Below are 27994 nucleotides of genomic sequence, written 5' to 3' on the forward strand. Positions count from 1 at the left end.
AAATACTACAATAACTGGTGTTGGAATTTTAAATTAAATATATTACGATCAATATTAAATGTGTTAGTCTATATTATTATGTTATGCCAACCTGTCCAAAAGGTATGTTCGTATGTTACGTCTGAGAATAGAAGTATAAAACTATGTAGTTTGTCATGTAATTCTTTCAGATATCAGGATTGTATAATAATTAGACGTATAAAGTATAATACGAATTGAAAAAATCGACTTTTTAATATAATTTTTTTTTGTCTTAATATTATCAATGAATAAAATTATGTATACCATTTGTTAACTCTTAAAAATACATGGAATCTTAAACGCAATAAATGCATACTGATTCTTGAAGAATGTATCTAGGTATGTCTATTTTGGTGATCTCACTGCGGGGAGGGTTCATGGGGTTTCCTTTGATTAACTTGTTTCTGTACTTAAAATTGTATTTCTTTTTTTTAAGGTTTTAAAACTTGGACGTCTGAGATCATTGACCCTGTAAGGTCAGTAGGGTTGGTACAGATGGGTCGGGATAGTTGGTACGGTCGGTTAGGATCACGTGTATGTTTGGCAAGATTTATGCGCACTAGGAACTCGGGTGGTCACCCATCCGAGAACTAGTAGCAGCGGCCGTTGCTTACTCTCAATCAAGCCGCGTGATTGATTTCAGCCACTGCGCCGCGCTGAGTCACAAAATTGTTTTTCATTATGCTGATGTAGACATGGATTATGGAAAAAGATCGTACTGTAGTACTAAATTATTTTTCTAGTCCATTTCGGGAAAATTAATCTATATTGAGTAATTAAGTGAAGTGTAAAAAATGTAGTTCTGTTTTGTGAACCGAATGGGTAAAAGATTATCTGAAACAACATATAGGTATATATATTATATGTTATCATTCCATTAAGAAGAAAATATTCTCTTAATAAAGTTTTAGGTTGTAAACATTGCGTAATAATTAAAAACCATGATTCAAAAGTAAAGCTCGTTATATTAATTTATTTAGAGATTTAAATTTTTGATGATAAATAATAACTTTACTTAGGTTTTACTCATTTTATTTTTTTATTTTTTTATTTTTGGCGGGAGAAGGGGGGTTGTAATTGTAAGTAATTATTATTTAAATAATATTAGAGTCATTGTATATTGACAACATAATAATATAATCAGTATTTGTTATACAATTTATTATTGTGGCACGGTGTGGCGCGGTCCGTCGTCCGTACACTCAACTGCGGAAATTCTCTGAGTGTACAGTATCGACCGGTGTATCGACCGGTGTTGCTAGATCCCGGATGGTCATCCATCCGGGATTTTTAGTTACAAATCCTTGCCAACCAACCGTTCCAACCGTTCCTCCCCCTACAAACAAAAGAACAGCTAATGGCCAAAGTTGTCGAGCTTAAGTTAAAAAAAAAAAAAAAAATACATTATTATAAGTTATAATATATTGTATTTTCGTATTTAATTTAAATTGAATTCGATAAATAAAGACTACTCTAATAAATTTCAACTTATTTAAAACGAAAAATCTATTTTTATTTTAAATCATGTAAATTACGTACCTACCTAAATTGTTAACAAGATTATAATTTTAATTACTAGTGTTTTCGTATAATAATTAACAATAATAATAATTTAAGCACACGTTTAATTTCACTAAAACTTATATTTTTTTATGAACAGTTTATCTTGTACCAATATGGAATCTTATAAGTCATAATTCATAACCAATAGAGTTGTTACATTTGAGATACAAATAATGAATAGACAGGAAAGGCAGGTAAGATCCCGTTCAGCGATGTGTCGAATGCACGTTACCAGTAACCTGTCAATACATTTGAAATTCTTATCTCAATTCAATGCAATTCGTATAACCCTTATTGATAACTGCTTGTGCTACTGACGTATAAATACTGTATTTTTATATAATATATTTCAATGTTATATAATGTATAAAAACAAATTTAAAATTATTAAATTTAAATAGTATAGATTTTAGAAAAAATTAAAAACTGAATAATTAAAGAAGGTAAGTAATACTAAATCGGAAGATGGCAACATTTCGACGCTGTTACGGAACTCAAAATAACAATTTATTATTACATACTTACCTAATTAATATAAAATTCAAAAATTATAATTTGATTCGTATTTGTTGTACCTACTGCGTATATATTAATCGTTTCATCTCATTTAGCCGAATCCCACTCGGCCGACAAAAAAACCAGTTGTATATGGATTAATAACAAATCCCATTTAGCTGAATCCTATTTTTCCTATTCCCATTTTGTAGAAAAATCCTAGGTTTTTACTCATCAGAGCTTGGATGGGTAGGCACTACACCAAGCGAATTAACTCTTAGAAAATTCAAAAGCGTGTTAAATATCAAAATTTTAATTTTAAATTATTATAAAAAAAACCTTGCGTATGTATTTTTAAATTTTAATATGTTTTACATTAAAAACCAAAAATTTCCAGTAGTAAGCTATTTCAGGTGACATCGTCGCGGGAACATCGTTCCATTATCCTATCGCTGATAAAGTTATAATAATAATGAAAACTCTACAAATCTACAAATGTTACACGTCATATAATGATGGGTTTCCGCACAGTCACACTCTTTAGTCTACAGTCTAGATGTTTATAATATAAACATCTAGACTATAGACATCTAGATATATAATATTTTTAAAATAATATAATCATTTTTGCTATTTTTTTTTTACTACTTTTATATAGTTAAATACTTTATTTATTTCATTTATTTTTTATGGTTAGTCACGATTTTATTTGACTTTATTTGATTTTTTAACCTGACTATATAAATAAAATAAATATTTTTTAATATAGGTACATACAACGAAATAAATTTCTATTTTTTTATGTTTCGGCGAGATGGGTTTCGGTGAGATGGGTTTTCGGCGAAATGAGCCCAAATCATATTAATACGATAATTTTATTTCAAACCTAGTGACCCATATAATTATTTTCAAACATTTTATTTTCTGATTACTAACAATGTGAAGAAGACATTATTTTTTTCAATGTAGTTTTATATTCTGAGCTGAGCGATAAATGTATTGCTTTTACAATGATGTGTGTGTGTGTTTTTTTTTTGTTGTTAGTCTGTCATCGCTTATCGCCTTTTGGAGCAAAAACATGCTTTGATCTTCAATATTGATGAAGGTTTATGGTAGGAAATTGGATCTAGTTTGTATTGGTGTAAGGATCAAAAGTAAAAAATGCACAGTACTTTTAAAAATAATTATGGAAAAAAAAATTACGGAAAAAGGAAAATTTTTCTTAAAACCAATTTTAGACAAAATCAGTTTTGTTTTTTTCTGTATTTCAAAGATCAATAACTATAAACACTAAAACTATTATTCAAATTACATTTATCAAACATGATATAATCTTTGAATTATTTTGAATCTTTTTATGCTATTTTTAGACATCTTAAGTCTTCGATTTATTGATTGTTTTCCAATTCAAAATATTTTTATTACAAATTAACACATTTGAGTTCCATATTTAAGTCCCCAAGTTACGCCTATTATAAAACATAATATTAAATAAAATAAATATATGATACCTAAATTTATATTATTTTAATGATCACACAAAAATACGTATATTACCAACAAATAACGATGAGTAATACATGTTGTGGCTTGCATCTTAAATATAATCAAATATGGGTTGTTTAGTATACATAACATATATATGTATATTGTATGTATAAAGAACAGTACGTTTTAATGAAGGGGAAACACGGAAACTACTCAAACCAAAGGTTAGGTAAGACTCCATAATATTATATTATTATCGAATAGAGACTTCATATAACGTTACGAAATAAATATAGGCACGATTACATAGTACGCATGGTAGTGTACTAATTATGAAAGATAAATAAAAAAAAGGGGGGAAAAACCACCCATAAAATTGAATATAATAATATAATATAATATAAAATGTATATATACTTCAGACAAACACGAAACGCTCGCTGTAGTAGTGATGAACTACAGTGTAATAAAAAAATAAATACACAAAAACGTGTAGTGTGTATATACATACCTACCCATATATATATATAAATGTACTGTACATTCGAAAACCTTATTATATAATATGGCGAACGTACACAAAGCGCGCCCAATACGCGAGCGGTTTGCTAACGAGAAGTCACCGTTTGCCCTCGTGGAATACGCGTCTTGGATTACTGTCAGACGTCTTGAATTTTTGTCTATAGAATTTAGAAATAACGCGGCGGCCCAATCGATATCGTACGGTCGGAATACGCGGGCGACGCCGCCTCCGCCAGCAACGACGTAAACAGGCGATTAAATAATATTATATAACATAACATAGGTATGTGTATAAAAAAAAAACAAATAAAAAAACAGCCACCGGAAATCGAGTTAGCTCGGGCAAAAAAATATGAACGGAGATCAGGTTTGGGTTCCAAAGCTTGAAACGCTAAAAGGAACCCGCAGAACCGGAATATGTTTAGGTTATAAGGATTGGTTGGCCGTGTACACGTAGGGGGGTTTGCACTTTCAGAAGAAGTTCTCGGGCACGACCCTGCCTGCTGAAGGTAATGGATATTCCTAAGAATACCGAAAAATGGGAAAAATTAAAATTGTTCTCGCCTATTATTTTTATTTGTTATCATAGACAATCACTTATTTTCTTGATGCATAATAATATTATATATTATTTTCATGAGTATAATAATACATTAATGCATTAATTCATTAAATTAATTTCAAAATGTATTATGAAATCCTGTTCTATAGTATACAGGATAGTTAATATTTTTAATAGAAAAATAGAATACTTATAATACATTCTACTCAACTATACTGATGAATAATTTTAAAATAATTTTCAGATTCTGAGAATGGAAAAAAAATAAGTTAGGAAAGCTCACTCGGCGAGCCCGTTGAAATCCCAGATTCAAAAAGTACTATACCGTTTCTAAAACTACGCAATAAACTATAATTCCACATTTTTATACAATTTAAAAAATATATATGTTTATCAATCATAGCTATCAACAGTTGTAACTATGTACTGGTAAGTAGTAACTAACGAACGGATGGACACAATAGGAAAACAAGATGTTCAAACTCACGTTTAGAAACCTAAAATATGAGTAAAATCGAATGAAGAGTCGAACAATTTTTTGTAGATCATCACAGAATTTGTTGTTATCGTATAAGACTTAGGTATCGGAAACCCACAGAATTTTTTCAGCGGCCCTCCAAATATATACCAAGGTGTTTAAAATTTTAATTTTGTATCTTAAATTGAAATAAATAAAATGAATATATGCTATAATATGAACTTATTCACATTGTTCTTAAGTTCTCACTAAATATAAAACATTAGATACGATTAGATCCCAACAAACACTTAGGTATAACCAGATACTAGATGTTGACTTTAGACATAAGTACAGTTCATTTTGGAACATGCCAACGTACCATAGTACGAATGGGCAATGACCAAAATCAACATCCAATCAATATGAAAGCGGATATAAACGAATTAGCGGGAAAATTCAACCTAAAAAAAAGTAGTTAAGTGGGTATCGCTCTGCTGTACAGTAGGTTACAAGTGGATCCTCGTGGTCTGTAATGGATGGTGTTAAATTTAAATTCAATGATATAATAATATAAATTATCATTGTATACAAAAAACGACTCTAAGCGGGGGACGGATTGTCAGACTAGGATATTTTATATTATATTTATATTTTTTTTATTGATACAGCAGTCGGTAAGTTGAATTAATATTATTTGCATATTATCATACTATCATATTTGTATATTATAATAATATACTTGAGAAGTTTCAAGTACCAATGAATAACATTTTTAAATTGCTACAAAATAACTAACGGTTATTTAATATGTAATTCGTCCAAATATGAATTGCCGTATCGGGTCACCCGTATCGGGCAATACGCGGTAAAACCAACTATACGTCTTACCCTCGTATTCTCTAGTTAATAACACTCTCTAAAATTAATTAGAATGGCACTGTTAACTTTAAGGTACGATGGTATGCGCTTATCAATTCTTAGTTCGTTCCTATCTACTTGGAATGACTCAAAGATTACATATACCTTGGTATTATTCAGTTTAATAAATCTCATTGACACATATTACGTATATCCCGGCGCTGTTCCTATAAAAGGTAAGAACTTAAGAATGACTAAAATAATATTAAACTCTGGTTTTACGGTCGGAAACACTTTTATTAAATTCAAACAAACATAAATAAAATATTTTGCGAATTCGAATCGCCTAGTCTATACTATGATAGACGTTTCACACGCTCGATCGTCGTACCTGCGTTCTCGCCGAATCACTCAGCGACAACGGGACTGATATTTTTGCTGCCTCAGCACATTTTGCTTTATTGGCCTGACCTATATTAATATTTAAATTGCTAAGTTGATTTATACATGTAATATGTTTGCATTAAATAATATTTCAGTGACGACTGTCTACAATATACGACAGAACTTAGAATAACTATAAAAAACAATTTTTATATATTATTTAGATTTTTTGGTTACAGATTTAACTACTTATTTTTAATTTTTAATTCGTAGTTGGTAGCTATAAATGTACACATTTTATACAATTTTAACTACTAAACAATTTGTAAATTTTCAATTTGATAAATTTCGTCAAAATTTTAACTTTAAATGCTTATAAAAGAAAAACCGTGATTATTTATTTTTAATATTTTTCAACTATTTTTGTAACAATATAAATCAAGAGCCTTGTATTAAATTTTCAAGCTTTTTGACCCAACGAAAAAAATTGAAAATTAGAACCGTAAACCACTAAAAAAGTCAAAACGAGTCAAATATTTTGAAAATGTTATCAAGTGTGGAAAATGATAAAATAAATATATGGTGTAAATTGTAAGTATTCAGGATTATAAGTTTTTTAAATAACAACAAAATAAGAAAATCGTTGTATGAGAATTTGTTAATTTTCGGGTGAATATCCAATGTAAAACTTCAAACGGTCGTAAAAATTTAATTTGACTTTCCTGTAAAGTTTTTTTTGTATGTTGAATGTAGGAAAACTTAAAAGAAATCTTGTATTACACTTTCAAAGCTTAGATACAAATAGAACATTTTTTATGAATTTCTAACTACAAATAAATTTCCAATTTTCGTGATTTTAATGAATTTCGTCAACATTTTAACTTCAGATGCTCATAAAAAATGATTGTGAATTTACGATCATTTTTTTTTAATTTCCACTAACAACAGCTTATAAAGAACGTTGTATAACATTTTCAAGTTTTTTACAGAGCATAAAATATTTTATCAACAATAATTTTAAAAAAACTAATAAAACTTGACATTTTCTTATGCTTATAAATAGCTCAAAAAGAGTTGAAATATTTCTAAAATGGTATGGTGTATAGAAAATTATAACGATATAAAGATTCACAGAAAATGTCATGACGTGTCTACCGTAATTTTTTTAAGAGTTAAACCAAAAACAAAATCGATATTGTCAAAAATCTATTTTTCATAATTCTCAAATTCTTCAAAAATTCTCGTTTTTCGTAATTTTTTTTTTGACCTTCCTAAAGTACCAACTGGATTCACTTTCCCGCCAATTATGATACTTAAGTTGAAAATCGAATCATTATTTCAACTTCTATCGTGTACACAGATACAACAAATTATATCTGAGATTTCTGGGCGCTATATTCCAAGCCGTGGCCTAACCGGGACACGCGGAAACTCTAACCTATAGTTCCGAGCTCCTTATTAGTTTAATCTATTCGCTAGTTCCAATGGATGACTATAATATTGAACTTAACATTTCATCTCGTTTTGCGTACATTGTAAGTGTGACTTTAAAATTTACTCCTATAGTGTCCAGATTAGCGATTCCACCAGAACAGGTACATAATATTATATATATCCAAAATGAAAACTAGTGTTTTATTTTTTAATATTTAAAGTAGTATAGGTATCCAAATGTTTTTTAAATTTAAATTTAGCAAAACTTGAATATTAAAATTAAATACACCATTTTTTAGTCTTAAGATGCATAAACATTAATTTGTTTTAGCAGTTGATTTATGATTTCCGTGAATTCACGAGTGTTCCGGGGAATTACCCATCACTAAACGCATAATACTTAATATTATTATAATAATATATATAATATTATAATACTATTTCAGTAGGTGGGAATAGCTTAGCTATTTTAATATTTAATAAATAAATTTATGGTAAGTGTAAGTATAAGATAAGATAATTGGCATTGATTTTTTCCTCTCATATTTACATTTTAAAAATCCCAATTTCGTACTTTCAAATATACCTACTACCGGTATTCACTAAAACTATATTGAAACGGAATTATTTTTTTCTGTGAATTTTAGAACCGACATCGAAATCAGTAACTAAAAAATTAAGTTTTGATATATAAGTAAGTCCTATATAAGCCGGAACCGGAACTGAAAAAAACTATAAAGGTTCCTCCCAAGCTTGGGACGACCAACACGCACGCACACGAAGAATTTCCGGCTTTTTCGGTCTACCGATTTGCCGAGAGAGAGGGTATATGACAGATTTATATATATATGCGGTCATAGGTATATAACGTACATATATATACCATACATAATGTGTAATGTTTATGTGTGTATATATATATATATATTATATATATATATATGCGTGTACACTGTACATATAATATATATGTGGAGTGCGAAGAGATTGAGAGACGATCGACGAAATAATTCGACGTACGCCGCGAGGGTTCCTGCCGGTGAAAGTAGGGAGGTGAGCGGGGATGGACTTCGATATCTTATTATTCGATCTAGCGGAAGAACACATTTATATATATATATATTCGGCGGAAGTCACGAAATCAAAACTGAAAGGGACGGTAAACACGTACACACGCGTATAATATGCATATACGTGCATATTGTACGACGATAAAAAGCAGACGTTCGAGGGAGCGTGACGGGTTGCAGAGGGACTAATGGGGCCTGGTCGGTCGGGGTAGAGTCTGAGATTATTTTGGTGAACGATTTTTCGGGAATTATGAGCGCAGTGATTCACTGAGTCGCGTCCGAGTCGAGTATTCCGTGACCATGGTTGAAAATCACAATCGTCCAAATACCTAAAATTATAGTAATATGCAGGATGATTCACCAAGCATGATGATCACTTCCATTTTTTCATTTAATACTGAATTTATTTGGATTCTGACTTTTAAGTATAATAATTATACTTCAGAACCATTATTTTAAAAACAGAAGTGTTTTTTTGCCTTGTACCTACAGATTAATCCTAAAATGGTTTAAAAAATATAAGTATTTCAAAAATTTTAAGACGTATATCCTTACAAATTACAGAAATCATAATTTTAATAAATTCATTATTAAAGGGAAACATGGGGGTGTGTGAATGCTTGGTGAATCACACTGTATACCTAATAAATAATAATTGTATCGCCACCGTAGATTCTTAAATATATAGATGGTTAATTAATGATGACTTACGGATATATAAAATTACAATATATAAAATGTAAGTACATAATTATCACTGGAAATAGCATATGTTGTTGACATATTTTTATTTTTTTTTAATTTGACCTATGACAGCTGAAGCTATATCGGCTAAAATATTGAACTATAATTTCCAACCCACGCAGGGTTCATTATGTATACAGGAATTTTACATTAAAATTCGCATTTTTTTAAATAATAAATAATTTTTCAGAATATCTGAAAAAAATTATAAACCTTATGATAACCCTATAATATAATATATTATATTGCAATTTTTTTTACATTTAATTTATCGTGTATTTTTTTTAAAAAAAAGTCCCGATATCTAAAAACAAAAATTACGTACAAATATTAGGTATAACCAGGAACTATTAATTACAGACTTGTAAAATTAATCATAGAAGTTGCAAAATATATATTATACATTATAGTTATAGGTAGCGTTAAATTATGGAATTTTATAGTTTTCTTTTTCAAAATACATAATATAATTATCAGGGCATTTCGATACCGGGTCTTTTTTTTTTTTGAGAATTTTTATATAGCTAAGATACTCGAACTCTGATTACTATTATCATAAAAATAGGACAGTGTGGGACGTCGTGCGTGTGCGGGAGAGAAGATTCGGCGGCGGTTAGGACTGCAGATCGGCGGCGGGCGGAGGAGCGTTGTCGGTCGTCCGACTATTGTGCGCGGGCAAGACTGCCGCTACCTCCGCGGCCAGCGCCTCCGCTGACGTTTGCGGTGACGGCGGTGCGGTGGTCGCGCTGGAAGCAGGGCGGCAGAGGGTGCCAAGCGACTCGGCTCCCTTCGCCGCTATCAGTATTCAGTTGTTCCGGTCGAGCTTTACGCGTCGCACGCGCCCAGACGGTGTGCGTCATCGTCGTTGTCGTCATCTATCGTGGTCGTGGTCGATACCGCTCCGTTTTGGTTAAGTTTCCTCTCGTTCATCTTTTGCGTTTTGTTTTTTCCTCCGGTATATCGACCGCCAGTACGCTATTATCGCCCCCTCCCTCATCCCGCTGGAGTAAACGATACTAATTATTACTATCATCATCATCATCATCAACCGCATTATTAATTTACCGTAACCCGTTAAACATTTGCCAACGACTCTCCGAAGTCCCGATATGACGGTCGCCGGCTAGTTTACTTTTTACAGCAGGTACGGTATTTGAAATAAAACTTACTAAAAAAGAAATGTGTATTTCCACCGTGTTTACGCGCGGTTTGACGATGGTTAAACTGTAACTAACCTAACCTACTAGGGTAGTATAAATATAACAATTTATTATAATGGTTAAAGACAATACTGTGTTCGCTCGATTTAATATCGATAGTAGCACTAATTTAAAATATAAGTTTAGGACAGGTACAATTATTTTTTTATTTATTGTACCTAGACGCTGAAATTTATTTTAGCTACTATGATTATCTTAATAGATAATGACAGCACTCATCTATTGAGTTGGATTGTATCCAAAAATCGTTTTTAAATCTGGTATACTATTAATCGTTAAAGTATCTAACCACCAAGCACTAACGTCACTGTGGTTATTTGACAACGGTGGCTTTTGCACATTGTAATATATTATACGCCGTTCACATTTAACCATTTCTTATACATTATTTAATAGCATTACAAATATTTCATCAACCCAAAATTCCTTACAGAATATTGCCCATCGATTTCCCCCAATCGAGTATAGTTTTATATAATACACATTTTCCATATTATTATTTAATATTCTTACCTATCAGTATTCTAATAACAAATGAAAAAAATACAATTTCGACGAATTATTGTTTAAAGGTGTATACACCATACAGTATACCTTAATCATTATTACATTTATTTATTTTTAATTCATCTATAATCTGTTATTCAGAAGATATTACAAGTAACTTTTGAATTACAAACATTTTCTTTTCGTAATAGCTATTAATAATATTGTTCAAAAATTACTCTGAGAAAACAATTAGCAAATGGCGAATTGTAGCCATTTCAGAAATCAAGGGTTCTCCCCCACACTGGAGCCAATTTCTAGATTACCACCTGAGCTATTCCCTAAAGAGAAATTACTTCAAGTAGGTACATACATTAATATATTTTCATCATAGGTGTTCTCTTTTTTTTTCAACAAACTTTCCTAAAATAAAACTTCCGTTCATATTTTTGTGTAGGTACATACGGGAACGATACATTATTTAACTAGAAATTTAATTCTGCAGATATTAAAATTAAACATTTATATTATTTTGTGTGATAATATACGTTTTCAATAAATCCTAAAAACACCTAGTTATTAGATTAAATATATTTTTAATATTTATTTATTTATTTTGGACCTGGGTTCAATTTCAAAATAAAATTCAGTATTAGATTTACAAAACGTATAACTAAGTGACAACAACATGAACAAAATAAAGATATTTGAACAGAACACGGGGTACACTTAATTATATACTAACAAGAAGAATACAATAAAGGAAATAATAATAAATAAAAGAAAAATAGAAAGAAAATATAAAAGAAAAAGTAATAACAACAATAATAAGATATTTATAAAAAAAACAAAATCAGAATCAATGGAGTTGCCAATATATAATAGATTATTAATAGGGGAGTTAAGTATGTAACTGTGGGAAGAATGAGTTGTTTAAAATAAACAGGAGTCTCTATTATTATGAAGATTAACTTTATTTTTAAAAGACTTAAATAAATAAGAATCATCTATTTTGTCCTAAAATAATTTGTTTTTTTTTAAATAGAAAAGGAATTTTTTCTGCAATTTTTTAAATATTGTGACTTAAAAATCTAAGTACTTATGTTATCGTAATCAGAATGAGCTATATTCCCGTAATATTAAATTTAAAACCAATACATCGAAAACTTTGTTTTGAACGCTTCAATGTGATTGGAAATATCAATAACACTGAAGTCACAAAATATAATTGCAGCATAATATTCTAAATGAGATTTTATGGAAGTGAAAAGACATTTATAGATGACAAGATCGTTAAAAGAAGAACAATTACACATAATAAGGTCAGACATAGATAATGCTCTATTTTTAATAGTAATAAATAATAATATGATGGGAGAATATAATGAAATGTGTTAATTTTCATATTAAGACAGAGATACACTATTATAAATAGTGATAAGTATCTTAAATTTTAATTATTAACAGAGTTACGTAAAATAAATTAAAATTCATCTAGGTAATAGTAAAATATAATTTACTTGTAAACTTACACGTAAAATTTTGATTTCATTATACAATTTTAGTTTTTTTTTAATGTCATTGAAATAAAATTAATCATAGACACTTGAAACACATCACTTTTACTTAAATTATTTTTTGATAAGCTCAATGAAATTTCAAAATATTTTGACTAATTTTAGGCTATTCAAAAATTAAAGACATTTATTATTTTTTCGAATTTTATAAATTTTTATTTAATAAATGTTGATAAAAAATGTTTGGGTTGATAAAAATGCTTGACTTGACAATTTAATATAAGGTTCTTCTTAAATCGTTACTCCCGAAACCTAATAATTTATAAACATATAATATAAGTGCAATTTTAGATGCATAGTAGTTTTGAGCTAGTGCCTAAAGAGAGAGAGGAAACCCCATTTCCTGGCTAACAGGTTGTTTATAGTGACACAGTATGCTTTTTTAGACATTATGATATTGATTCTAATACAATTTGTGGAGTTTAAAGAAAAATATATAGCTTATACCATATTTAAAGTTATTTACAGTAATTATAATCAATGGTACTATACTAATAGGTAGTAAAATAAATTAAAATAAAAGCAATATGGGCATGATAAAAATATATAGATACTTATATTACGTCTTAGTCATATAGACTGACGGAATTTTTTTTCGTTCCAATTTAGTGATTATTATCTTTGAATTCAAATTTAACACGTCCTTTATAGTAACCTATTGAATTACGAGATACACTCCACTTCTACAGTGCATCAGAGTAGTTATTTACTTACTAAAATAGCACAGTACTGAGTATACTTGCCCACCTTTTTGATTTAAAATCGTATTACGTTGCTTGTTGTTACTATTTTAATATAATAAAAACATTTGTGCTTATTGGATAATATTGTCTGATATACCTATAATAGAACCTAGGCTCCTGAAATGATTAATAAAAAATTATTAATTATTTGTTTTAGTTTTTTTATACATTTACTATTTTTCATTGTTTGCCGTTATTATTTTGTTGGACGGAATTATCTAAAAAAGTGACATTTTTAACTTCGATAACAGTATTAGGTTAATATACCCACTATTTATTTGTATGAGAAAAAATAACTCGATATTTACCGAGATCAACACTGATTGTCTCTTGAAAAATGAAAAATATAACCATAATAATAGTTTTAATAAAAAAAATAGTCTTATTTAAGTTGAAAAATGAATGGAATAATTGTTATGTGCTCGGAAAATAAATGATTTTGACGGATGTGAATGATTGTTGTATGAATGGTTTTTCGTTGTTTACCCGTTTTAATTATATATTGAAGCATTAGGTACAATGGACTTTCATAAAAACAATCATGCTATTTATCCAATTTATTACCAATACTTAATAGATTTATACTACTATAATATTATTATTATGTAAACCACATACAGAGCGTTGGCATTATTAATGCAATAATAGCAATAAGTTTATAAACTTCAATAGTTTAAGACTTTAATATTAATTACCCAACAGACTTCATTAGCATAAAATTGAATAATAACAGCGAAAATCATTGTCGTGAAATAAACGAAAATTTATAATAATATTATGCGCGTCGCATATAGGTAAATATTTGCATTATTTTGATTTACGGGATTCGGATTAATGCGAATCACCTGGCGTAAGTATTTTAAAACCCGTGCATTTAATATTATGACCCGTTTCGCTGTGTTTTTCTCTCACAATATCAGCCGATAACGTGATACTTATTGGAAACTTAAACATTATATTATTACCGTCAATACATTGAATAAGACTGTTCGAGTGTTCGGGATACAAATGGCGTTTGTAAACATATCATCCGGTCTAATTACAAACAACTCGCGTGGGAGTTACATATATCGTATACCCACATAATATATACCTATACATGCCTACCTTTGGCTAACTGATAAATAATAAAATGGCACTACTAGGCGGCGGCGGCGGTGTCGGTGGCTAATCGTATGAATCTGTTAACCGTTATACTACCTACCTATGAAGCACAATATCGTAGTTGTGTAATTTATTTTATAAAATAACCTTAAACCACCGCCATTGATCCGTTCTGAAAAATCACTTTTCAGACGACGGTTGAGTTTTCTTTTCGTTGGCGTGGTTATTCAAATTTCGGAAAACGAAACAAAACACCACTTGCAAATAAATAAATTGAGAAAATAATATAATTTTGGCTGTTGGTTTTAGACAAAATTTTCTGAAATTAGTGCGAATTTATATTAAACCTTCAGAATTTTTGTTGTCATCGTATATTATACCTACATTATGTTATACATATTTTATTCTATATCAAATCAGTGAAAATATTATGTTGTCACTTATAGTGAAAGGCATCGGCGGCATCGTCTCGAAAAATAGTAGGAACTCATATCAACGTCGCTGTAGTGACTATTACCGTCGTCGGAATATTATTATATATTTATAAGTATAATTACGTGTCACACAATTCCTTGTGTGAGCCATTACGCCATTTTGCCAAATTTATCCTGTACGCGTCACCGAGGATGATTGACGAGAATAAGATAGATTTTAAGATCATATTAATTATAATCATTGTGTCGTGACTATGCGCGTGTACGTGTATAATATACGAATTTCGCTTCGCAGTCGTCGCCACACTGTCTCCCCGCTGACAGCGAGACGTCGGCTTTTTAATGGAGAAATATGCGAATAATCCCTCAGGGGCCCGGCGGGGTTTATCGAAATCATTGTTGCCAAAGCTTTATATAAACCACGCTCAATCGTAACACGGGTGTACATTATAACATTATATTATTATATTGTATGCGAGACCCGGGGCCGCCAAGTTGTTGCTTCGACCTGGCTCCGAGTTATTATTGCACTTAAACCACGGCGGCGAGGAAGACGATGATAATGATGATGACGATGATTATGATGATGATTACGATGATTATCACAATAATGTATACGATGTGTGTGTGTGTGTGTGTGTGCAGCGGGGTGCAGCGGCGCCATTGCCGGAGGTACTTTCTGCCCTTCCCCTCGCCACTCTCCGATCACCATAACTGAAAAACGGGTCCCGGTTCTCGCTCGTTTTCGGTCGGATGGACGGTTAGTAGTTGCACGAGAAGGACACGGGGTGTTTACTGTTTCACATTATCGTCGGTATCATAAAACTTGCCGTTTGGGCGCGAAAGAAAACGGACTGAGTTAAAGAACAAAATATGCCACGCGAGGGTGGCGACCTCCTTCACGGACCGGCTGTCGTGCCCCTAAACTCCCCGTCGTGGTCGGTGATAAAATTAAAAGTGTAACAGTATAATCTATTATATATACGTGTAACGAGGGGACGTTAGTTTACGTGAAAGGGAACAACAAACGAAAAGCGGCCGCCCGCGACCCACGGATTGCAGTGCTTTCGAATTGAGAGCGACTGCTATAACTGTAAGCCGGAAAACAATATTTTTCTTTTAGATTCTTTCTGGCATTAGGTTTTGTTTTTTTTTTATTATTATTATTATTATTATTATTATTAGTGCTCGGATGGGGATCTTGCGAGTAACCTTCTTTTGAACCGCAATAACAATTCACTCGTTACATATTATATATATATATATATATAGACTATCGTTGTGTACTTTGTTCGATAACAAATAGGGTAGTAACTCTATATACGAGGAGATTACCATGATAAAGTCCACGACAGGATTTAGTGTTATGAATTATGATTAACATAAAACAGGTTTATCGGGTGATGTTTAAAAATATATTGAATTTGAACAGAGTACAACACTATTTCGTTGTTGTAATTATCACAAACGTTTTTTCTTCCATCTGGTTTGCAAACAGTTAATTTATTTAATACTAGAATTCACAATAAAATTGCTATTGCTAAAATATACTTCTCCTAAATGTGAGGTCACAATAAATTCTTAATTATCTTACAATCTTATGGTTACGTTGTGTAGTGTCTATGTATAATGTAAATTAAGGATTTATAAATTAAAACTTAATTGAAAAACCAGGCTTGTAATATATAAACCTTATTAGAGCAACTTAAAACTAGGTTAAAAAACAGACATGCATTATATAAAGACAATATTAAGAATTTAAGTCCTCGCATCCTTAGTCAGTACATAATATACTATAGATACATATTACATACTATATAGATAAAGGTTATGACTTATGAATAGTTCTTAGTTAGCATAAATAACTACGTTAGGTTAACCGCAAGATATAAATACGTGCGATATCCGCAGAACAGTGTCTTTATTTTTAATAAAGTACTTGATATTTTATTTTGTGTTTTGGTTCTATGCGTATTGTGTATGCGTCAGAAGTAATCAACATATACGACAGCTGATTATTAATTATTATTATATAAAGCACTTAACGTTATACAATTATTTTCATTTTTCTCAGCCGTTAATATTAAATTTTTTCTTTTAAGAATTTAGTGGACAGAAGGAGATGCCAAATAATAATAATAATAAAAGTATTCCATTATCGTGTTATTGACAAGTAATTGAGAAGAATCCGCTCGTTTTTAATGCACACTCCATTTTCAACAACTAATTATTATGAATTATGATTCATTATGTATATAATAATAATCGTATTATTATTATTATTATTATTATTATTGAAACCCACAGTGCGGTGTATCTGACGTCGCGTGTCTATAAATCTTTCAAACTTCCGTTCGAGTAATCCAATCGGATAGTTATAGCCTATAGGTCTCATAAACACTGTAAAGTTTCAATTGATGCACCAAACGACCGAATTCGTTCGAAATTAAAAACGCTGTTACCTACCGAAATACCGTTTCGATAAAATATGTTTCGAAATGTATTGAAATACGATATTGAGCCAACCATGTTTTTTTAATTAAAACTGAGTGCAGCGTATAAGGTAGTACCTACTAAAATGAAAACAAAGATTCAGCTCGTACTAAATGTAGGCATGTAAAAGCTTCGTTATAACATGACGTACGCTCAAGCGTAGAAGTTATATATTTAATCAAGCTGTAGGTTTATCGTATATATACTTATTCACCAAGTTACCCAATTACAAAATAACACAAGCTAGGAATTGTTAACACTTTTACAAATTAAAAACGATCAAATGTCTATAGTAGTATGGTATAATATAATCTAACGCTGGGGTGTAACTTTAATGCAGATAAACAAAATATATAATAAACGTTGATAGACACCTGTCTGAGTACACACATAATATTACGAAAGTAATTTTTATATTATTAACTTTTGTGTTTAACGTATATAATTTTTTTTCTCAATAATAATAATAATTCATAAAGTTCATTTTTTTTTAATATCAGATAACCGTGACATGAAATTTTGATGTGCATTTTATATTCGTAACAACGTTCAACGACTGTGATGTATTGTATAAACATCTGGTTAGGAATACCCAAATCCGCTAAAATGAATTATTTTTACTGAATAATTTATTTGCAAAATATTTAAAAATATAATTAACATTTAAGTTCATCAATATTAAAGATGCAATAATAGACTCGAATATGAATGATTAAATGCTAAGTAGAATTCATAAATACGTCTTAAAGTATTTAGATATTAATTTCGTGAAATTTACGCATAAAACTGTTTACATATTATATCATAAATGATAGTACATTTTGGCTTTAAACTTCATTGGGATTATATGACAAAATAATATTAAGCTTTTGTTTTATAAAGCAAATAAAAAAAATAATAATAATTCAGGGATAGTATAATAATTATAACGACTAAAAATTAACAAGTAATGTAGTTATATACGTTAAACCATTAGGTAGCAATATAATAGAATTGATTACTAAAATTATAAAAAACAAATTCTATACCTATACCGGCTATACCTGAATTTGTTTATCCATATTAATATATTAAAAATTATACATATTTTTTTTAAATTTTACTCAATTTGTTTTTTATTTTTAAATGGTTTTGAGGTAATTGTTTATTATATGTGTATACATCCGTAATTTCTAATGGTTTTTTATAGTAGATTAGTGATGATAATATCATGGGAGATTGATAAAAATGATAAAATTTATTAAATTTTGTTGATATACTTACAGAATTATAATTAATTATAAACACATTAAACAATACGGTGACAGTTGTACGTAGGTACAAACAGCAGGCACTATTATAATTTATATACGACATAACTGCAGTTCTTACTTACCTATAGGTATTTTTTTTTTATTAAAAGACAAACTTATTTATTTTTAGAGCTGTATTTTTCCCAGATAAAAGTTACTTACGTAAAATATAGCATTTATTTTAAACGGATAATAAATGTTCATCCAAGTAAAATAAATTAAATTCTAAACAGACTTATATTTTGATGGTATTAATCTCCCCCGAACTCGGCTTTTACTTCGTGCCGGTTGCGCGTCTGTATGGGTACCTTGTGCTCTGTGGGGTAAATCCCTACCCCTCGGTCTTTTTCTCGTGTTCTGGAACCCCTTGGAATAACGTCGGTTACAGACAGCAAAAGTCTAAATCGAATTACCACTAGCGCACTACACACTCGGAAATTTTGATAAATTAGTCACCCGCCAAACAAGAACAAAAGACCGTGTACGCTCGATTTTCGTACACTGACCACGTTGCAATTTGTCAGACTTTCATTTAAAACCATCCTGGAAGTTTCCCCCAAGTTTTCGCGTGTGTGCTCCCGCCCGCCGTTTTCACACATTTCCATCCATATTATATATAATATATAGCCGGCTCATTCATTCGTCAGTGACGGTCGAGGGCACGGCAATTTATGTCAAACTTTTTACACTCATCTCCGGACATGACATTTCTCCCAGTGTTGGCGCATAGAAAAACATTTCCAAAACGGCGTGGCTCCGAAGTATTTGCCAGATTATAATGATTAATGGCCCGGACGGGATAATCTGATTACGGGAAACGAGTTTTTAAAACTTCCAATCATCCGTAAGGCTCCGTCCTCCAGAGGCTTTGTAGGTTAATTTTAATTTTTTTTTCACCTCTTGTTTTTAAACAAAAACGAGTACGCTTTTAATGATATGGCCGGGGCTTCGTCGAGGGAAAAATAACCAACAGTTTAAAAAAAAAAAAATTTTCGAGGATTTTTTTGAAGTAATTAGGAATAAATGCCAGACGGTTCTTCAAAGACGGAATGATCCGTTTTTTATCATGACCCGTTTATCAGGGTTATAAAAATTTAATTATTATATCTATGTGACCACAAAAACAACTTTGGTATCAGATATAATATAAATTGACAAACTACAATTTTGTTTAAGCTAAATATTTAATAACAGTCCAATTATAAACTTCCAGATGTAAGGCTTTTTATTATTATTATTATTATAACAAATGATAGTGTATCACAATAACTGATTAAAGTTTAAATGAAATTGCTGCTGGGAGCTATAGCGATGACTATATACCAACTATAGTAGATAAATTACTTTTTTGCTTCGATAACTTTCTAACTCTGTATCCGACCTAAGAACAGCAATACGTCACTTAAATCGTTCCTAGTAAATAACATTGTATTGCCACGCCATTGCCCTACGTTTCTATTATGTATATGTATAACCAAATTTAATAATAAAACAAACACGAAAATTTAGTTTTTCTCATAGTAATTTGTTTAATAATACTCATGTGTTATACAAATCAATAGTCGTGAACACCTAATACCATAGAACGATATCAATAAAAGGAATTGTTTATTTAATGAGTAATTATATTATTTAAAAATGAGTGTAAAATAAATCGTTTAAATTAATAACAATCAATAGAATTATCTAATACAATATATACAGGTGAAATTAGTTTTTCAACATTTTTTAGAATTTCGAACTTATAGAACTATAACTAGATTAAATATTTATCGACCGCCCTGACTACAAGAAAACAATTGAAAAGATTTCAAAGTATTATGTATATTGACGACGGTGATGACAAGAAACTCGGACTTAAATAAATAATATTCAAGTATGAAAATTGAAAAACAAAAATAAAAACCATAAGTATACAATATACATACATTTCGACTAAATTTAAATAATCCCGCCATCTCGAACGAGGAAAGTTTTCAAATTTTCGTTCGTTACATGACTTCAATATTATTGAACGATAAAAGTCGTTGGCGCATTAAATACGAGTACAGGAAATATCAGAGTCACCGATCACCCGACGTCTGTACTTAAATATCGTATTCGTACACGAAAACAGTAGCTAACACAAATAATAATAATAATAATCGTATTTGGAAATAATTAATACGTAATACTGTTTTCTACACTTAGGTACTGTATTTGCAGATCACATATAGACAAATAATATTATATAGGTCAACTCCTATTGCGTTTTTCGCATTTCCTGGATGTAAACATATATAATAGAATACATAATATAGTACCTACACAACAGCGTCGTATTATTGGAGCGCGCGCATTTGAACGCCTCGAGCGATAAAACGCAATAATATAATAATGGGCTTAGGTGTGTTGAAGTGTGAATTGGGAAAAAAAATTGCGTTAGTAAGATTGGTTGCCGGTTTTTAAGTAGTTTCTGAACTCGCCCGGCCTGCCCGCGGTGCGCCCCCCGCGGTGGTGAGGGAAAACCCCGATAAACCACACGCACGCACACGCGCGCACACAACAACAATGCGATGTATAATAAGTTTATCCCGCAGTAATCTCTGTGCACGTACGGAAAAAAAACACCATGTGTGTGCGCCGCGAATTGAAAAAGTGGGCGTCAAAAGGGGTCGTGATGTGTAGTTTCGGTGCCCATGTGTGCAGTGTTATTCTTTTTTTACCTCTCCTGAATCGGCTACTGCCGGTTATTGTCTTCAAAGGAGCGGCGGAAATGAAATTCGTCGTCTGCGACGCAGTCTCATCGGAAATGTATATAATATATATAGGCAGTATATTATAGCTGAGGTATCCGCCCGGAGGGTCACACTGTGATGTGGTAACAATTGTATATTTGTACACCGTCAATCATCAAAAAATAAAAATAAATAATAATTCAAGTCTTGAAATGTATAATGATATGTTATGAAACGTTGTTTACATTAATTATGAAATAAATATTATTATTTATAAAATTGTTTTTTAATCTGTTCCTATATGGTAAAACCTTTTGTAATTTTATTGTATTATCGCATTTTCAATAGGAAATTAAATCCTACATTTTTTTTGCATACTAATTAGTAATTACTAATAAAACAGCGTTAAAGTGTACTTTCAACTTTATTGTCCAACACTGATCGCAGAAAAATTGTTATCATTAAAACGGGTCATGATTCAAAAAAGGATAAAGACCATCGATGAAAACGGTATATTATTATTATGTAGCATACGGCATACACCACACGCGCCATCGTATTGTGTCTGACATATATTATTATTATTTCGTTGCTCTCACGGTCCCTTATTAAACGAGACGTCATGAGGAGTTTGATTTTTTTTAAAATTCTGAACGTTTTTACAAGTGTAAGAAACATTTATAGCTATTGCATATTATCGATATTGGGTGTTGTAAAACGTAGCAGAGTCATGATATACGGATACGTTTTTATAAGTAAGTACTCATAATTTTATCAAATCATATTTTTATTTTGCGTAGTTGTGCATATCTTATTTGGTGTAATATTTTTTATTTTTTTATTTTATATATTTTTAAATTAATTTGCACACCGTGTCTTTTATCTACCATAATTTTCAAAAATGAATTATTTTAAATTTTCATTGACTAATTGAAAACATTGCCTTATACAGTCCACATTTGTAAAGTTCTGTTTTACCATTGCAAAAATATTCTTTTAAATAATTTATTTAGAGTCTTATATTAATATTTTATTTTCATAATTTATTTTAAGAAGTTTAAATGTAATAATTATTATATAGCAACTAGATTATTAGGAAATATAAATATTTGCTGCCCACTCATTTCCTTCCAAATAATAATCTTCTTATTAGACCTACTTAATAATTATTTAGCAAGTTTAAAAACACTTAACCCATTTTATACCTGTGATCGATTTGGAAGAAAAATGTGTATAATCAGATTACTATAAATAATAATATACTACTTCATACCTACTTTGGAAATAAAAATAAATATAATATAATCGTATTTGCACATTTGGTCAGTTATTAAAATATTTACATTTCTCAAACGATGTCGAATGATTTGTCTGAGTTCAAAATTAGAATAACAAACATTTTTTTTAACTTCAATGTAATCGGATACGAAAATAAGCAGCGTAGTTTGACCTCACCCCATTTTTCTGTGTACAAAAACCAAATTATTATGTGATAACCGATTAACGACCACCCGTCTACATACCACACGGGTCACGGGTATAATCTGCAGGATCGACGCGTGCGACACGTGTACATACTCAAATAAAATAGTATATACGTGTAACAAGAGTGCAAGAGACCATCGTTCAAAATTTAATCGGCAACCAAGCGTATCGCCTCGATTGTCTTGCCATATTATTTTACACCACTTTATAATATTATTATTATCTTGCACGACGTGTAATTTAATGGCACGGGACGCGGGTGTACAACTTCGTGGTGACCGGCCGATTTGACGGCCAAATTTTTGCGACCGGCGGCGGGTGAAGACAAGTAACCGACGACAGCCGACTATACAATAAGGGCATTTCATCCTATTATATTATATATGTTATATAATATACACGTGTATTGTATACCTCTCCCCGGGACCCGTTATTCCTTTTCGCCGCCCGCCGAAAGCATTTCCGGTCGGAATTCGGAACTATATATATGCGCGCGAATGATATTTACGATTGTGGCCTTTTGTTCCGACCGACGACGGACGCCACCGCCACCACTGCCGCCCCGCAGTAAATCGCCTTGCCCTTTATATATGTATACACATTATACATTACTCGCGTGTGTGTGTGTGTGTGTGTTTGTGTGTGTATGTATACATATATATATCGTATGTACGTCTGTTGTGTATACGCGTGTATGTATATTATATCGACGACGGTAGTACACGGCGCATAAAGTTACACGTCGTAAACCCCCGAAATTATTAGGTCCCTGTATAGCATCAGGATTCCGGTAATGCGTGTATATAGTATATATATATATATATACGTATGTATGTGTGTGTGTGTGTGTGTGTGTGTGTATTTCTTTTTTACGCCCTCGTTACTTTTTCCGCGTGTTATTATACGCCGGGTATATTACCTATATGTATGTGCAGTGTTTTACACACCCAGCGAGTCTAAAATATTTAAGAGCCGTTCGAAATTGTTCTCTTTAAAAAAAATCACCTCAGTTACCTATATTATATATTATTTGCGTTTCGTGTCTGTCGACATAATAAATAAGATTAAAAAGTAATGCGTAAAGACGGACGACGATATACTCCCCGGTTGATGCTCTTTTATTTTATTTTATTATTATTGTTTTTTATTTATTTTTAAATATACTGAATTATAAAATAATAATGGGAACGGAGAGGAAATGGTTATTGTAACGAATTATCAGGGATCACCTCATATTTATTGGCATGACGAGAATTTATTATTTTCTTTCGACGGGAGGATATATCATGTTGAAATAGGAGTTTAAAGTGAGTCATTTTAAGCCCCAGGAAAAACATGAAAAAAATCACCCCAATGGTTGGAGCGGACCCATCCTCGTGGTGCCCTATGCCGACAAATAAATATCGTTTTTTTCCTCTCTTCCGAATATTTTAGATAATCATTACACGCGGAGGGCAAATAATTCAATTATGTTTCAATCTTCCGCCCCAATTTTCGCTACTATCATTTCCCCTCCCCCTTATCGAAAGGCTTGTGTACGATGACACAGTCATTAAAAACCACTTATCGGGTAGTAATGGATATTTTTTAAGCCAGCTAGGTGTATATAGCATGCTATATAATACATACTGCAGCCTCTATATAATATGCGATCGCGTTTGACTAGTTTTCAAACCAACTGGTATATAATATTATATACGTGTGTTTTATAGATGGCTGAAGCATCGGATTAATTTTTATCGATAACACAACATGCACAGAAAACTACGCGATGGTAATTTTTTTTGACGTTTTCAAAAATACATAGTTGAGTTAAACATTATAATCTTCACGGCACGGTGGTCGTGCTTAATCGTTTGTGAAATGAGTTTTCCACTGGTTTATTTTTAAAAATATGATATCGTGAAAAGCCGATGAATTGAAAAAACAGCAACACCCCGGGATCAGAATATAAAAGTCTGAGAGAATATTTTATATAATATTGGTAGTGGCTAGAACTCTGTTTAGTAGCAATTTTACGTATACTCAAACACACATACACACACCCGTTTTTCAGTATATATAGATATAGGTACGCTATTGCTATAATGTATAATGCGGCGGCGGTAACAGCGAGTGGCGTTTTGTTTTCAACGTTCGTTTGACGAAAAAGGTACCAAGGTACTATATGCATGGTATAACGTGCGTCCAGGCTGCAGGCTGCAGGATTTTTGTATCCGTTAGCGATCATGGGCCACGAGTGAAAAAAAAATAAAAAGTTTCTTGAATTTGTACGCTAAGACAAGGACTGGCGGGTTTAACCCGCCGAAAGATGGGAAATAAAAATTGTATACACTTTCGACCATGTTGAACGAACTTTGGCATTGAAAAAAACGTGAGTCGGATTAAACCACGAAGTCGGGAGAAGCTCTTGAAAGTTTCTCTATTCGGAAAAGTATATATATATACTTAAATATACCTATATGTAATATGTATAGCCGTATAGGTGCACACTTTAAAAAGTCATCGGGAAACGAACAAGTTCACACACGTTGGCCCTGTCTTGAAGTTCTTAATATATAATATATATATTATATATATTATTTTATATAAATAATACTTTTTGAATTGCCTTCAATTTTTTATCATAATGGAATGAATATATATAAAACAGCAAATATAATATGTCTGTTAATTCACTTTTTAGAATACCGTATAGGAAGTTTGAGCGCCATTTATGTTATTCAGTATTTTTTTCAATAGTTATCTCATAGAATTAAAAAAAATAAAAATCCAATTCCCAATGTCAAATCAGTAAACCAATAATGTTGTCTTAAAACAATTTTATTATCGCATAATTAAAAATATCCATGATTAAATTTAGTTTTGAAAAAATTAAGATGAACACACAATTAAGATACCTGACACCTGTATATTAAAATTAGCATTATTATTAATAATAATAAATGTATTTGATATAATTATATAATCTTTAATACTAAATTGCTAAATGGCTTAACAAATTGCAATTATTTGGTACACGAACAATAATTATTGAAATTATATCAGATAGACATAAATATTATATATTATATTACCAATGCAGGAATTCAGAATAGATCTCCCGACTCGCTGTTCGTAACAATTAATCCAAACGAGGGAATAAATAACATCATATTGTTCCTATACGACTACATACTTATTATTATAATTGATATTATATAACATGTCTTATTAGTTTATTACTTACATGTAATTATAGATATTATGAACTATGATATCATTATATACCACAGTCTGCAGATATGGAACGTCATATTTTAAGTAATAACTAAATGCATTGTAATCAACGCGTTCAAACGTAAGTATATAGTATAATATATAGTAATAGTTGTTATACCATCATCGAAAATCCGATTGGCTCACGACAAAATCGATACTAATCTAGTTAAGTGATGTTGAGAATTAAATGAGAGTAAGAAATCAAAAACAAACGTATACGATAAAATTAAAGTGTAGGTACACTGTACATACTGGCGCAGCGTAGTGTTTAGTGTATACGCACCTGGCCACCATTTTTGACACCTATTTACCTAATTTATTTTTATTTAATGAACTGTAACTAAACATTTTTTAAAAATACTAAAAATTAACTAGATACCTCATTGTAAAATTAATTTTTAAAGTATAAACTTTGGAATTTCAAGTTTTTACTCATACAAAATAAGGTTAACATAATTCAAACCCATAACAATTATGTTTTTACAAATAAATATTTTGTAGCCTTTTTTATTAATTTAAAATAAAAAATACAAATGAACACACTACACATTAATAGTAAACTATAGAAACTAGAAAAATAAATAGAACAGTAATAGGCTAATATTACCTATTATTTTGCTCTTTTCAAAAAATAAATTTGTCTTGCCTTTTTTTTTGGAAAAAGTTCCACTATATTTTTCATGTTAATAGCATTTATTTGTTGTCTTTCAATATTAAGTAAAACTTTAGGTTCCTACTTGAAAGTCATCTTGCCCGATTGAGTTACGAAAATAATTTTTATAAGTTTCACTATTGAAAATGATCAGTCAGCTGAATATATATCACAAGCGTATAATCAAAAATATTATAATTATGATAAATACATCGGGGAATATAGAAGTCAACTCTTCCATCAGCTAATCAGACAAAAAAAGACACCAATAATATTGAGACGCGTCCCACTATGCTGATTAAAATTTAAAACGTACGTTCCTTCGCATGACGTGCTTTTGCGTTAATCAAAATGCAACCAAACTATTTTTTATTTCGGTTCTACGGGCCACAAAAGAAAAGTTGATGTATACTATGATGTGTACAAACCAAAATCGATTAGTTGTTCAATCTTTATTAATAACTAATAACTATTATAACAAAATGGTTTTATATTTTTTCTACATATTTTTCTCGTGTGTTTGAAACACGTAACACACCTATAGTTACTGCGGAAAATTAAAATAAAAAATTGAAAAAATCAATTTCTTTAAATAGTATAGTGGTTTTACATTATGTATTTTTTATGACTAATATAGGTACTTATAGATATTAATAGGTAACTAGTACAATTTTTTTAAATTCAGATGTAAAATACCTTTCCTTGAAAAAATTGATGCATACAAATATCGAATATTGAATAATTATAATGTATTAATTTATTAACAAACATTTATTTTATAAAGTTTAAATGCCTCTATAGTGTTGGACCACAAATTTTTTGGCATATCTATTGCTACAATCCCATTTATCCCTTGCCATTTTACTACGCTCATCTAAACTTTAAATGATTATTTATAAACAAGACGTGTAGGCCAGTAAAATATGATA

General features: G+C 30.6%; 1 protein-coding gene across 4 annotated transcripts in view; it reads left to right on the forward strand.

Moving 5' to 3' along the window:
• Positions 1 to 10388: 10388 nt before the first annotated feature.
• LOC100569551 overlaps positions 10389 to 27994 on the forward strand; it is a 171459-nt gene continuing 153853 nt past the window's right edge. For 3 of the 4 annotated variants that reach the window (XM_029489649.1, XM_029489648.1, XM_029489647.1), the window contains exon 1: positions 10389 to 10745. The gene's annotated coding sequence lies outside the window, so the exon portion shown is untranslated. The remainder of the gene's footprint in view (positions 10746 to 27994) is intronic. The other variant, XM_029489646.1, reaches the window with a different exon arrangement.

The sequence above is a fragment of the Acyrthosiphon pisum genome, chromosome A2 (assembly GCF_005508785.2).
Source record: "Acyrthosiphon pisum isolate AL4f chromosome A2, pea_aphid_22Mar2018_4r6ur, whole genome shotgun sequence".
NCBI classification, from domain to species: Eukaryota; Metazoa; Arthropoda; class Insecta; order Hemiptera; family Aphididae; genus Acyrthosiphon; species Acyrthosiphon pisum.